Below are 15,208 nucleotides of genomic sequence, written 5' to 3' on the forward strand. Positions count from 1 at the left end.
AGGCGCGGCTAGCTCTGGAGCACAAGTCTTTAGCACGATAGCCAGGATGTTGTCGAGGCCCATAGCCTTTGCTGCATCCAGTGCGCTCAGCCGTTTCTTAATATCACGTGGAGTGAATTGAATTGGCTGAAGACTGGCTTCTGTGATGGTGGGGACCTCAAGAGTAGGCCGATATGGATCATCCACTCGGCACTTCTGGCTGAAGATGGTTGCAAACACTTCAGCCTTGTCTTTTGCACTCATGTGCTGGGCTCCGCCATCATTGAGGATGGGGATATTCATAGAGCCTCCTCCTCCCGTTAGTTGTTTAATGGTCCACCACCATTCACGACTGGATGTGGCAGGACTGCAGAGCTTTGATTTGATCCGTTGATTGTGGGATTGCTTAGCTCCGACTATAGCATGCTGCTTCTGCTTTTTAGCATGCATGTAGTCCTGTGTTGCAGCTTCCCCAGGTTGGCACCTCATTTTTAGGTACGCCTGGTGCTGCTCCTGGCATGCTCTTCTACACCCCTTATTGAACCACGGTTGGTCCCCTGGCTTGATGGTAATGGTAGAGTGAGGGATATGCCGGGGCATGAGGTTACAGATTGTGGTGGAATACAATTCTGCTGCTGCTGATGTCCCACAGTGCCTCATGGATGCCCAGTTTTGAGCTGCTAAATCTGTTCTGAATCTATCCCATTTAGTGTTGGTCAGTGGCAAAAATAATGAAGTTGTTTACAGAATAGGATCCCATGAAGCCAGCCAGAAATTTAAGGTGATACAAGCCTATCAAGGTGGGGCACAGTGCAGGTAATGACTGGTCCAGAGGAGGGGCCAAAACCCGATCAGGAAGACTGATTCCATTTGTGAAGTATGAGACTGATGGGCGTACAGTGATCTGGATATAAGGAATACGGAGCCAATCCTATGCCTAGCCTCCTTGAACAGGCAGTATGATATAAGTTGTATTCTGACATTAGTTCGGCCACTCCTGGTGCAGAGTAACCAGTATCTGAAGGGTAGGGTGGGGTGGCCAACATTCGTGATTTTCCAGGGTGGTTGATGTACAGCAAGGATGTCACTAATGGTTGGAAGTGAAAGAATGAGTGTCTACACTCTTACCTTGGTTCAGCAGTTCAGAGGTTACTACTCTAAAATTGACTTATACTTCCCTGATTAATAGGCAATGACTAAAGGTTAATATTACTACAATGTTAAGAAAAATCATTGACATTCAGGACTGTCTGATTAACCCTTTCCTTGCAGTGCTTTGGATTAAAGCGATTGTGAGTGTTTGCCTTTAGGAGCTGACTTTCATGTTTGGCATGAGAAAAAGATCTGATATGAGTCTTAAAGGTAACAGGCCCTCCTAGCTGTTTGCCTTTTTCTTTAAATAGCCCAGGAGTGGATGATTGTCACAAGATGAAAGCATCAAAAACACTGCCTAAAATATAGGCCGTAGGACAATGGCTGGCACACAATGACTGGAGATCTCCCCCCCACCGATTTCCCAGCCTCCACTTGCCCATCCCACGCCAGTGCCACCAGCTATGTGGAACAAAAAATGTGCTCTTGTGGCGGTACCACTGAGTTAATCTAGATAATTGTATATAATTCCCTTTAACAATGTTCTAACACCAGCCTAAACCTGTACTATTGTGTTGGGCATTACTGGGTTTTGTATATCGTGTTTTGTATGTATGGGGCGTTGCCCCTTTAAGAGCGCGGGCAAACGTGATGACGTCACGTCACACATCACGTGACCACCCAAACGCGGGCAAACGCGATGATGTCACGTCGCACATCACGTGACCGACCAAACGCGGGCAAACGCGATGACGTCACGTCGCACATCACGTGACCACCCCAAGCGCGGGAAAACGCGATGACGTCACGACGCAATCCACGGGGCTGCCGAGTCAGTCCTCGTGGCGTCCCCATTGGGTGAAGACCTGCTCCATGGCTCTCCTGCATCGATCTTTGTTGTTTTCTGGAATTCGTCAAATCCAACATTAAAGACCTGTTTGATTGTTCTCCTGAGTCGACCTCAGTTGTTAGTTAGGAATACATCAATTCCTACATTGGTGACCCCGTTTTCGTGAACGTTTTTCACAAAAGAAGCACGCCATGGATGCAAACGCCGTTTCACTACAGCTACCGCAGTTCTGGGAGCAGCAACCGCCCTCGTGCTTTATCCTGGTAGAAGCCCCATTCGCCCTGGGCAACATCGATGCGGCGCAGACCACGTACCTATATACGGTCTTCGTACTCGACAGCTCTACCGCCTCTCGGATCGTCCGCCTCCTCGACAACCCCCAACGGAACAGCAAGTATGAAACCCTCAAAGCACCGGTACTGCAGGTTTTCGGGCCCACAAGATCGGAGTGCGCCCCGGCGGAGATGCCACGAGGACTCACTCCCCGCAAACCACGAGGATTCACCCCTCGCAAACCACGAGGATTCACCCCTCGCAAACCACGAGGACTCACTCCCCGCAAACCACGAGGATTCACCCCTCGCAAACCACGAGGATTCACCCCTCGCAAACCACGAGGACTCACCCCTCGCCTACCACGAGGATTCACCCCTCGCAACCCACGAGGACTCACCCCTCGCAGACCACGGGGACTCATCCCTTGCAAACCACGAGGACCCATCCCCCGTCGATGCCGCACCAGACCATCAGCCTGCTGGTTGGTGTTTTCTACCACGTGCAGTTCGGCGCGGAGGCGAAGCGTTGCCGCCCTTCCTATAGTTTTTTCCCCAATACAACCACTGACACTGACCAACGAGGTACGGGTCTAATGGACATCCCACGGCCACGATCGGCCATGTGGGACTATTGCTGACCACCCCTGATCATTGATCAATGCAGCAACTGTTGACTCTCTTCTGTGTTACCGTAGTAGCACTACATCGCGCACCGTCTCCAGTGTGTTCCCGACTTCTGAAGAGTCCGTTCGCCAGCTCGGCGAGTTCCCCGACTGGCAAGACCCACGTTCATTTCCTCCTGGATCGCCCGTTTCTGCGTTCCCGCAGATTTCGTCAGACTGGGGACTTCCTACCATCATCGACAGAGCCATGGCTCGCGTCTGCCCAAACTGCCAGTCACTAAGCGGCGGCCAGATGTTTCGCACCGGTGCCCGCTTCGAACCACGGGCTGCAGAGGTCACACGTTTCCACAGTCCTTCACAAGGCTGAATACGTTTTATTCGCCTTGACGCATACAGGGATCCACTCCAGACCCCATTTACCGGACCACATTTCGGTCGACTGCTTGGGGGGCCAGCACCTTCGGACCTCGCCCGCCCCGTCGGAACAGCACAACCGCCGAGATGAGGTCGGACACCCATCGTCGTTACAGCAGACCAACTGCGACCGCCCGCCAGCCGCCCAGCAGCCTCCGCCTCACGACTACAGGAGTCGTTCGGACAGGCTCGTCAGACCACCTCACCGTTTGACTTTGTCCGTTAAAGCGAATTTTGGGGGGGCGCATGTGGCGGTACCACTGAGTTAATCTAGCTAATTGTATATAATTCCCTTTAACGATGTTCTAACACCAGCCTATACCTGTACTATTGTGTTGGGCATTACTGGGTTTTGTATATAGTGTTTTGCATGTACGGGGTGTTGCCCCTTTAAGAGCGCGGGCAAACGCGATGACGTCACGTCGCACATCACGTGACCGCCCCAAGCGCGGGAAAACGCGATGACGTCACGACGCAATCCACAGGGCTGCCGAGTCAGTCCTCGTGGCGTCCCCATTGGGTGAAGACCTGCTCCATGGCTCTCCTGCATCGATCTTTGTTTTCTGGAATTTGTCAAATCCAACATTAAAGACCTGTTTGATTGTTCTCCTGAGTCGACCTCAGTTATTAGTTAGGAATACATCAATTCCTACACCCTCTTGTTTCTTATAGTCTGTGTCAGAATCAGTAAAATATTTGTGAGTGTTGCATGTACTGTGTTAAATGTGTTTCTTTACTTTATAAAATTATTTGACCTTCACAGAGTCTGGTAAGTGTAAGTAGCAATTATATTAATTTGCATTTTCCTAGTGGATACTTTAAAGGATGAAAGAATGTGACAACAGAAAATTCATGGCAGTATTTCACTACAAATTCCTGATAAGAAATAAAATGTAGGAAACTGTTGATTTGACACCAACTAACATGAACATAGCATTCCTCTTACTGCAATTATATAGGGCCCTGGTGAGACCACACCTGGAGTACTGTGTACAGTTTTGGTCTCCTTACCTAAGGAAGGATATACTTGCCATAGAGGGAGTGCAACGAAGGTTCACCAGACTGGTTCCTGGGATGGGGGGGGATTGTCCTGTGAGGACAGATTGAGTAGACTAGGCTGATATTCTCTCGAGTTTAGAAGAATGAGAGGTTATCTCATTGAAACTTACAAAATTCTTACAGGGCTTGTAAGGGTGGGTGCAGGGAGGATGTTTCCCCTGGCTGGGGAGTCTAGAACGAGGGGTCACAGTCTCAGAGTAAGGGGTCAGCCATTTAGGACTGAGATGAGGAGAAATTTCTTCACCCAGAGGCTGGTGAATCTTTGTAATTCTCTATCCCGAAGGCTGTGGAGGCTCAGTCATTGAGTATATTCAAGGCAGAGATCGATAGATTTTTGAATATTAAGGGAATCAAGGGATATGGGGATAGTTCAGGAAAGTGGAGATGAGGTAGAAGATCAGCATGATTTTATTGAATGGCAGAGCAGACTTAAAGAGCCAAATGGCCTACTCCTGCTCCTATTTCTTATGTTTATGTTCTTATTCCCAATATGGCATACAGTAAGAGCTTGCCTGTGCTGCTGGAGCACCCATTGAAATTCAGGTAACACAGTTTTAACTGGAGTTGAATTTAACAATCCGAGTTCTTGGATTGATGTCTTCCTGCAGTTATCATCGTCTCCTGAGATCTGGCACCCATGAAAGGTCCTGAGTTCCAGACACCATACTATGATCACAGAGCTGATGTGGTAGCACAGTGTACCGGTGCATAAGTGCATTGATGCACTATATAATTAACCTGTTCTGCAGAATTGTTGTGTTAAAAGAGAATGTTTACATTCTGCAATAAATGGATATTTTACATAATTTGAATTAAATAAAACTTTTGGGACCAATTCTCTCCATCAGTCAAAGTAATGATCACAATAAATATTAAGGATGGTCCTTTTATTCAAAGCGACTGTTATGGATTAATTAGTACTGCTGTTGCCATTTGAGAGATTTTAATAGCTGCTTCATTGTAGCTATAGCTTGATAATGATCTGCTGGTCTTAATGTCTTCAAATTATATTTAAATTTTATCTTTCTTTAATATTAAATCCAAAACATGAGGGTGTTATAATGGGGGCCTGATCCTGTGTTTCCAGTATTAATCAGTGCACTGGTGCCAAATAAGCTGTATAAAGCTGATGATATTGAAGGAAGTTGCGAGTACCTACAAGAGGCAGTTTTGTTTGGTTTGCTCTGCACCAGCTGTAGTGTAACTGTATGATTGCAACAAACCAAAGCCTGCTTTTTAAGTTAGCTTTAATAAAAAAGATTTTAAAACCCTGGCAGTGCAGTGTTCAGAAAACCAAGAAACTGAAGAGGGCTGGACCGTGTGGTACAAGGAGGGATCTCGGAAATGGGCAACAGGGTTTAGAGAGGACGCTCGGAACTGAGCACTGTGATACAGAGGGAGCTCCATGAACCAAGCAATGTGGTTTAGAAGGGTCTGTGTGGATTGAGCAGTGCAATACGGTGGTGGTGGTGGTGGGATGGGGGGGGAGGGATTGCGAGCATCGATGGGGAATATGATACGGAGCACTTTAGATTGTGCACTAAAACAATGAGGCTGATTCCAACGTCCTTGGATTGTATAGAGCTGTGCTTACATTTCTGAGTGAGGTATGTTCAAATACAATACCACCACCTTCTCGAGGACAATTAGGCCTTGCCAGCGACGCCCACATCCCATGAATAAATAAAACATAGGTGACATTTTTAAAACAAAATGAGTGAGTCTAACTCATTGTAAACAAACATCATGGGGTTGATTTTCACTCAGAAGTCGGGAAGGAGGCGGGACTAGAACTTTCGGGGTTGTAGTCCCGCCTCCAGCGAGATGCGGCCAATCCACGCGATTTTAACTTGATTGACCTTGTTGAGCCCGCCCAGCGGGCTCAGCAGGCCAATTAAGGGCCACCTGGCAACAGGTGATGTCACAGACTGAAATTTCATCTGTCAAGACGTTTTGACAGATGAAATATCAGTGTTTCACAGCTGTTTGAAGCTGTCAAACACTGACAGTCTTACTTCTAACCTGAGTCCTTCTACACAGACTCAGTTAGAAATCTCTCCAGCACAGAAAGCTGCAGGCTGTCACTTTTGACAGTTTGCAGCCGTTCTGCTTTCTGTGCCGGTTAGATGATGGACTCCCAAAACCTAGAGGAAGGAAGGCTAAAAAGGTAAATACAGGTAATTTAAACTTCTTTACACATTTTAGACACACCAAACACACTTACCTTTGCACTCTTGCACCCATCACTCACCTGAACACTGACATCTCGACCCCTCCAAGTCCTTCAACCCGACGGCCCGACTCCTCTAACTTGGCATGGTTTGGAGCCATTGGGAGTCCCACACTTCAAACTTTAAAATAGGGATTAGGCTAAAAACTGCCCGTTAACTACCTGTTAACAGGCAGTTAATTGTCACTAATCCCTTCCCGCCTCGGGTAGGCGGGTCCCAGTGCGGGGCAGGTACCCGCTTCCTTTGAAACTTACATAGAGGCGGGTTTGGGGCGGGATGGTGTCGGGACCCCCGAATTCGAGATTTTAACCCCCCGCACGCCTCCAGTCCCGACTCCATGGGTCAATTAAAATCGAGGCCGTAGTGCTTATACATATCTGTGGGGGTGACACTAAGCTTACCTTACTTTATCATTAACGGCAAGTGATAGTGGGCACTGCTCACATCTTGGATACTACTGGAGTGACAAACATAAGAACATAAGAAATAGGAGCAGGAATAGGCCATTCGGCCCTTCGAGCCTGCTCCGCCATTCAATGAAGTCATGGCTGATCTTCTGCCTCAACTCCATTCACCGACCCTATTGCCATATCCCTTGATGCCCTTACTAGTCAGAAATCTATCGACTTCTGTTTTGAATATACCCAATGACAGCCTCCACCGCCCTCTGGGGTAGAGAATCCCAAAGATTTACCACCCTCTGTGTGAAGAAATTTCTTCTCATCTCAGTCCTGAATGGCCTACCCTTTATCCTGAGGCTGTGGCCCCTGGTTCTAGACTCCCCAGCCAAGGGAAACATTCTCCCAGCATCCACCCTATCAAGCACTGTAATAATTTTGTATGCTTCAATGAGATCCCCTCTCATACTTCTGAATTCAAGAGAATACAGGCCTAGTTTACTCAATCTCTTCTTATACGACAGTCCCACCATCCCAGGAATCAATCTTGTGAACCTTCGCTGTTCTCCCTCTGTGGCAAGTATATCCTTCCTTAGGTAAGGAGACCAAAATTGTACACAGTACTCCAGGTGTGGTCTCACCAAGGCCCTATATAATTGGAAGAAGTCACACAACACCAGGTTATAGCTCAACAGTTTTATTTGAAATCACAAGCTTTCGGAGCGCTGCTCCTTCGTCAGGTGAAGTGGAGAGATGCATAAAGACACAACTTATAAAGTCAGAGAATAATGCCAGATGATTACAGGTAATCTTTCTAACTGCCATTTATCACACCTCAGCAGAGAGTATACAGTTTGGGTGGATGTAAGGAATAATAAGGGGAAAAAAACACTAGTGGGCGTAGTCTATAGGCCTCCGAACAGTTGCAACTCTGTTGGACGGAGTATCAATCAGGAAATAGTTGAGGCTTGTAATAAGGGAACATCTATAATTATGGGGGATTTTAACTATCATATTAATTGGACAAATCAAATTGGGCAGGGCTGCCTTGAGGATGAGTTCATTGAGTGTATTAGGGATGGGTTTCTTGAGCAGTATGTAACTGAACCGACCAGGGGGCAAGCAACCTTAGATCTGGTCCTGTGTAACGAGACAGGATTAATTAAAAATGTCCTAGTAAAGGATCCCCTTGGAATGAGTGACCAAAACATGGTTGAATTCCATATTCAATTAGAGGGTGAGAAGGTTGGATCTCAAACAAGTGTGCTAAGCTTGAATAAAGGAGACTATGAAGGTATTAGAGCGGAATTGAGTAGAGTGGATTGGGAAAATAGATTAAAGGGTAAGACGATACATGATCAGTGGTGTACATTTAAGGAGTTATTTTACAACTTCCAAAAAATATATATTCCACTGAGAAGAAAAGGGTGTAAAAGAAAAGACAGCCATCCGTGGCTAAGTAAAGAAATTAAGGATAGTATTCGACTAAAAACAAGGGCATATAAGGTAGCCATATCTAGTGGGAGGATAGAGGATTGGGAAAACTTTAAAAGACAGCAAAAAATAACAAAAAGATTGTTTAAGAAAGGGAAGATAGATTATGAAAGTAAATTAGCAAAAAATATAAAAACAGATAGTAAGAGTTTTTATAGTTATATAAAAAGAAAAAGGGTGGCTAAAGTAAATGTTGGTCCCTTAGAGGATGAGACCGGGAAATTAATGGTGGGAAATATGGAGATGGCAAAAACACTGAATGAATATTTTGTATCAGTCTTTACAGTAGAGGACACTAAGAATATCCCAACACTGGACAAACAGGAGGCTATGGGGGGGAGGAGCTAAACACGATCAAAATCACGAAGGAAGTGGTACTCGGTAAAATAATGGGACTCAAGGCAGATAAATCACCTGGACCTGATGGCTTACATCCTAGGGTCTTGAGGGAAGTGGCGGTAGGGATTGTGGATGCATTAGTAATAATTTTCCAAAACTCCCTGGACTCAGCAAAGGTCCCGGCAGACTGGAAAACTGCTAATGTAACACCCTTATTTAAAAAGGGCAGTAGACAGAAGGCTGGAAACTATAGACCGGTTAGCCTAACATCTGTGGTAGGTAAAATTTTGGAGTCCATTATTAAGGAGACAGTAACAGGACATTTGGATAATCATAATTTAATAGGACAAAGTCAGCATGGTTTTATGAAGGGGAAGTCATGTTTGACAAATTTGCTGGAGTTCTTTGAGGAAGTAACATATAGGGTGGATAAAGGAGAACCAGTGGACGTAGTGTATTTAGACTTCCAAAAGGCATTTGACAAGGTGCCACACAAGATTATTGCTTAAGATAAAAAATCACGGGATTGGGGGTAATATTCTGGCATGGATAGAGTATTGGCTATCTAACAGAAGGCAGAGAGTTGGGATAAATGGTTCATTCTCAGACTGGCAATCAGTAACTAGTGGTGTTCCACAGGGGTCAGTGCTGGGTCCCCAACTCTTTACAATCTATATTAACGATTTGGAGGAGAGGACCGAGTGTAACATATCAAAGTTTGCAGATGATACTAAGATGGGAGGGAAAGTAGTGAGTGAGGAGGACATAAAAAACCTGCAAGGGGACATAGACAGGCTAAGTAAGTGGGCAGAGATTTGGCAGATGGAATACAATACTGGAAAGTGTGAGGTTATGCACTTTGGCAGGAAAAACCGTAGAGCAAGTTATTATCTTAATGGCAAGAAACTGGAAAGTACTGAAGTACAAAGGGATCTGGGGGTCCTGGTGCATGAAACTCAAAAGGTTAGTATGCAGGTGCAGCAAGTGATTAAGAAGGCCAATGGAATGTTGGCTCTCATTGCTAGGGGGATAGAATATAAAAATAGGGAGGTATTGCTTCAGTTGTACAAGGTATTGGTGAGACCGCACCTGGAATACTGCGTACAGTTTTGGTGTCCATACTTAAGAAAGGACATACTTGCTCTCGAGTCAGTACAAAGAAGGTTCACTCGGTTAATCCCGGGGATGAGGGGATGGACATATGAGGAGAGGTTGAGTAGATTGGGACTCTACTCATTGGAGTTCAGAAGAATGAGAGGCGATCTTATTGAAACATATAAGATTGTGAAGGGGTTGGATCGGGTGAATGCGGGGAGGATGTTCCCGATGATGGGTGAAACTAGAACTAGGGGGTATAGTCTTAGAATAAGGGGCTGCTCTTTCAAAACTGAGGTGAGGAGGAACTACTTCACTCAGAGGGTGGTAGGTCCATGGAATATGCTGCCCCAAAAAGCTGTAGAAGCTACATCATTACATAAATTTAAAACAGAAATAGATAGTTTCCTAGAAGTAAAGGGAATTAAGGGTTACAGGGAGCGGGCAGGAATTTGGACATGAGTCTAGGTTCGGATCGGACATGGCCCTGTGGGTAGCGGAGCGGGCCCAGGGGCCGTGTAGCCTGATCCTGCTCCTATTTCGTGTGTCTAATTCTGTTAGATTCAGGAGATGGTTCTGTGATAGTAGATTGGCGGTTAGGATCAGATCAGCCATGATCTTATTGAATGGCGGAGCAGGCTCGAGGGGCCGATTGGCCTACTCCTGCTCCTATTTCTTATGTTCTTATAACCACAGCAATCAAAGGTGTGAATGGTGTCCAAACAGGTCAGTCAGGAAAACATTACATCAAAGAACAATGAGGTGGGGGTCACAAGGGGTCAAATGTTGCAGATGCTGGGGTCTGTATGAAAAACAAAAAACAGACAAAAAAACATTTTTTTTGCTGGAAATCACAGCAGGTCCGGCCGCATCTGTGTAGAGAGAACAAGCCAACGACGACTCGAGTCTGGATGACCCTACGTCAGGTGGGGTTACATGTAGCGTGACATGTACCCAAGATCCTGGTTGAGACCTTCCTCATGAGTGCAGAACTTGGCTATCAGTTTCTGCTCTACGATTTTGCGTTGTGTGTCTCGAAGGCCGCCTTGGAGAATGCTTACCCGAAGATCGGAGGCTGAATGTCCTTGACTGCTGAAGTGTTCCCCGACTGGGAGGGAACACTCCTGCATGGCAATTGTTGCGTGGTGTCCGTTCATCCGTTGTCGTAGTATCTGCATGGTCTCGCCGATGTACCATGCTCCGGGGCATCCTTTCCTGCAATGTATGAGGTAGACAACGTTGGCCGAGTCACATGAGTATGTACCATGTACCTGGTGGGTGGTGTCCTCACGTGTGATGACGGTATCTGTGTTGATGATCTGGCATGTCTTGCAGAGGTTGCCGTGGCAGGGTTGTGTGGTGTCGTGGTCGCTGTTCTCCTGAAAGCTGGGTAATTTGCTGCGAACGATGGTCTGTTTGAGGTTAGGCGGCTGTTTGAAGGCGAGTAGTGGAGGCGTGGGGATGGCCTTAGCGAGGTGTTCATCGTCATCGATGACATGTTGAAGGCTGCGAAGAACATGGCGTAGTTTCTCCGCTCCGGGGAAGTACTGGACGACAAAGGGTACTCTGTTGGTTGTGTCCCGTATTTGATTTCTGAGGAGGTCTATGCGATTTTTTGCTGTGGCCCGTCGGAACTGTCGATCGACGAGTCGAGCGTCATATCCCGTTCTTACGAGGGCGTCTTTCAGCGTCTGTAGGTGTCCATCGCGTTCCTCCTCGTCTGAGCAGATCCTGTGTATTCGCAGGGCTTGTCCATAGGGGATGGCTTCTTTAACGTGGTTAGGGTGGAAGCTGGAGAAGTGGAGCATCGTGAGGTTGTCCGTGGGCTTGCGGTAGAGTGAAGTGCTGAGGTGTCCGTCTTTGATGGAGATTCGTGTGTCCAAGAATGAAACCGATTCTGAGGAGTAGTCCATGGTGAGCTTGATGGTGGGATGGAACTTGTTGATGTTATCGTGTAGTCTTTTCAGTGATTCTTCGCCGTGGGTCCATAGGAAGAAAATGTCGTCGATGTATCTGGTGTATAGCGTTGGTTGGAGGCCCTGTGCAGCGAAGACCATGGGGACCAAATTCGCACCCCAATACGCCAACATCTTCATGCACAAGTTCGAGCGAGACTTCTTCGCTGCACAGGACCTCCAACCAATGCTATACACCAGATACATCGACGACATTTTCTTCCTATGGACCCACGGCGAAGAATCACTGAAAAGACTACACGATAACATCAACAAGTTCCATCCCACCATCAAGCTCACCATGGACTACTCCTCAGAATCGGTTTCATTCTTGGACACACGAATCTCCATCAAAGACGGACACCTCAGCACTTCACTCTACCGCAAGCCCACGGACAACCTCACGATGCTCCACTTCTCCAGCTTCCACCCTAACCACGTTAAAGAAGCCATCCCCTATGGACAAGCCCTGCGAATACACAGGATCTGCTCAGACGAGGAGGAACGCGATGGACATCTACAGACGCTGAAAGACGCCCTCGTAAGAATGGGATATGATGCTCAACCCGTCGATCGACAGTTCCAACAGGCCACAGCAAAAAATCGCATAGACCTCCTCAGAAGACAAACACGGGACACAACCAACAGAGTACCCTTTGTCATCCAGTACTTCCCCAGAGCGGAGAAACTACGCCATGTTCTTCGCAGCCTTCAACATGTCATCGATGACGATGAACACCTCGCTAAGGCCATCCCCACGCCTCCACTACTCGCCTTCAAACAGCCGCCTAACCTCAAACAGACCATCGTTCGCAGCAAATTACCCAGCTTTCAGGAGAACCGCGACTGCAACACCACACAACCCTGCCACGGCAAACTCTGCAAGACATGCCAGATCATCAACACAGATACCATCATCACACGTGAGGACACCACCCACCAGGTACATGGTACATACTCATGTGACTCGGCCAACGTTGTCTACTTCATACGTTGCAGGAAAGGATGCCCCGGAGCATGGTACATCGGCGAGACCATGCAGACACTGCGACAATGGATGAACAGACACCACGCAACAATCGCCAGGCAGGAGTGTTCCCTCCCAGTCGGGGAACACTTCAGCAGTTAAGGACATTCAGCCTTCAATCTTCAGGTAAGCATTCTCCAAAGCGGCCTTCGAGACACACGACAACGCAAAATCGTAGAGCAGAAACTGATAGTCAAGTTCCGCACTCATGAGGACGGCCTCAACCGGGATCTTGGGTACATGTCACGCTACATGTAACCCCACCTGACGTAGGGTCATCCAGACTCGAGTCGTCGTTGGCTTGTTCTCTCTACACAGATGCGGCCGGACCTGCTGTGATTTCCGGGGGGAAAAAAATGTTTTTTTGTCTGTTTTTTGTTTTTCATACAGACCCCAGCATCTGCAACATTTGACCCCTTGTGACCCCACCTCATTGTTCTTTGATGTAATGTTTTCCTGACTGACCTGTTTGGACACCATTCACACCTTTGATTGCTGTGATTATCTCTCTGCTGAGGTGTGATAAATAGCAGTTAGATAGATTACCTGTAATCATCTGGCACTATTCTCTGACTATATAAGCTGTGTCTTTATGCATCTCTCCATTTCACCTGACGAAGGAGCAGCGCTCCAAAAGCTTGTGATTTCAAATAAAACTGTTGGACTATAACCTGGTGTTGTGTGACTTCTTACATTTGTCCACCCCAGTCCAACACCGGCATCTCCACACCATGACTATATAATTGGAGTAAGACTTCTTCACTCCTGCACTTAAATTCTCTTGTAATGAAGGCCAGCATACCATTTGCCTTCCTAATGGCTTTCAGTGACTCCTGTACAAGGACACCCAGGTCCCTCTGAGCATCTGCATTCCCCAATCTTTCACCATTTAGGAAATACTCTGCCTTTCTGTTTTTTCTACCAAAGTGGATAACTTCACATTTATCCACATTATATTCCATCTGCCATGTTCTCGCCCACTCACTGAGCCTGTCGAGATCCCCTTGAAGCCTCTTCACAACTGCCACTGCCACCTAGCTTTGTATCATCAGCAAATTTGGAAATGTTACATTTAGTCCCCTCATCCAAATCATTGATATAGATTGTGAATAGCTGGGGCCCAAGCACTGATCCTTGCGGTACCCCACTAGTCACAGCCTGCCATCCTGAAAAGACCCATTTATCCCTACTCTTTGTTTTCTGTCTGTTAACCAATTCTCAATTCATGCGAGTATATTACCCCCAATTCCATGTGCCCTAACTTTGTTCACCAACTTCTTGTGTGGGACCTTATCGAAGGCCTTCTGAAAATCCAAATACACCACATCTACCGGTTCCCCTTTGACTACTCCACTAGTTACATCCTCAAAGAACTCCAGTAGGTTTGTTAAACAGGATTTCCCTTTCATAAATCCATGTTGACTCTGCCCAATCTTACTATTAGTTTCTAAGTGCCCAGTTATTGCATCCTTTATAATGGATGCCAGCATTTCCCCAACTACTGATGTGAGGCTAACAGGTCTGTAGTTCCCCGTTTTCTCTCTCCCTCCTTTCTTAAATAGCAGGGTTACATTTGCTATCCTCCAATCTGCAGGAACCGTTCCAGAATCTGTAGAATTTTGGAAGATGACAACCAATGCATCCACTATTACATGGCCACCTCTTCCAAAATGCTAGGACGTAGGTCATCTGGTCCTTGGGATTTTTCGACATTTAGTCCCATTAATTTTGCTAGTACTGTTTTTTTTACTAATAGTAATTTCTTTAAGTTCCTCATTTTTGCCACACCCTTGGTTTTCTTATATTTCTGGGAGGTTTTTTGTGTCTTCATCCATGAAGACAGAAACAAAGTATTTATTTAATTTCTCTGCCATTTCCTCATTCCCCATTATAAAGCCTCCCATCTCTGACTGTAAAGGACCTACATTTACCTTCGCCAGTCTTTTCCTTTTCACATACCTTATAGAAGCTTTTTACAATTCATTTTTATATTTTTCGCTAGCTTGTGCTGATATTCCATTTTCCCTTTCTTTATCAATTTCTTGGTCCCCCTTTGCTGATTACTAAAAAGATCCCAATCCTCAGGCTGACTGCTTTTTCTGGCAACTTTATAAGCTTCATCCTTTGACTTAATTCTTTTGTTAGCCATGGTTGGATCACTTTTCCTTTTGGGTTTTTATGCCCTAGAGGAATATATGTTTGTTGCAAATGATGTATTATTTCCTTGAATGTTAGCCATTGTATGTCCACCTTCATACCTTTTAGTGTAGTCTCCCAATCTACCATGGCCAACTTGTTCCTCATACCTAACCCTTCTGTGAGTGTTTCACATAAACTGGGAGCAAGTTGATCATTTCTACCTGCTTCTAAGTTCCTG

The 15,208-nt window shown here is 46.3% G+C and overlaps 1 protein-coding gene across 10 annotated transcripts in view; it reads left to right on the forward strand.

The window, feature by feature from the left end:
• epb41l4a (erythrocyte membrane protein band 4.1 like 4A) overlaps positions 1-15,208 on the forward strand; it is a 474,019-nt gene that overhangs the window by 374,785 nt on the left and 84,026 nt on the right. The window lies entirely within an intron of this gene.

The sequence above is a fragment of the Somniosus microcephalus genome, chromosome 1 (assembly GCF_052327205.1).
Source record: "Somniosus microcephalus isolate GS21.2 chromosome 1, FLI_Smic_1.0, whole genome shotgun sequence".
Taxonomy (NCBI): Eukaryota; Metazoa; Chordata; class Chondrichthyes; order Squaliformes; family Somniosidae; genus Somniosus; species Somniosus microcephalus.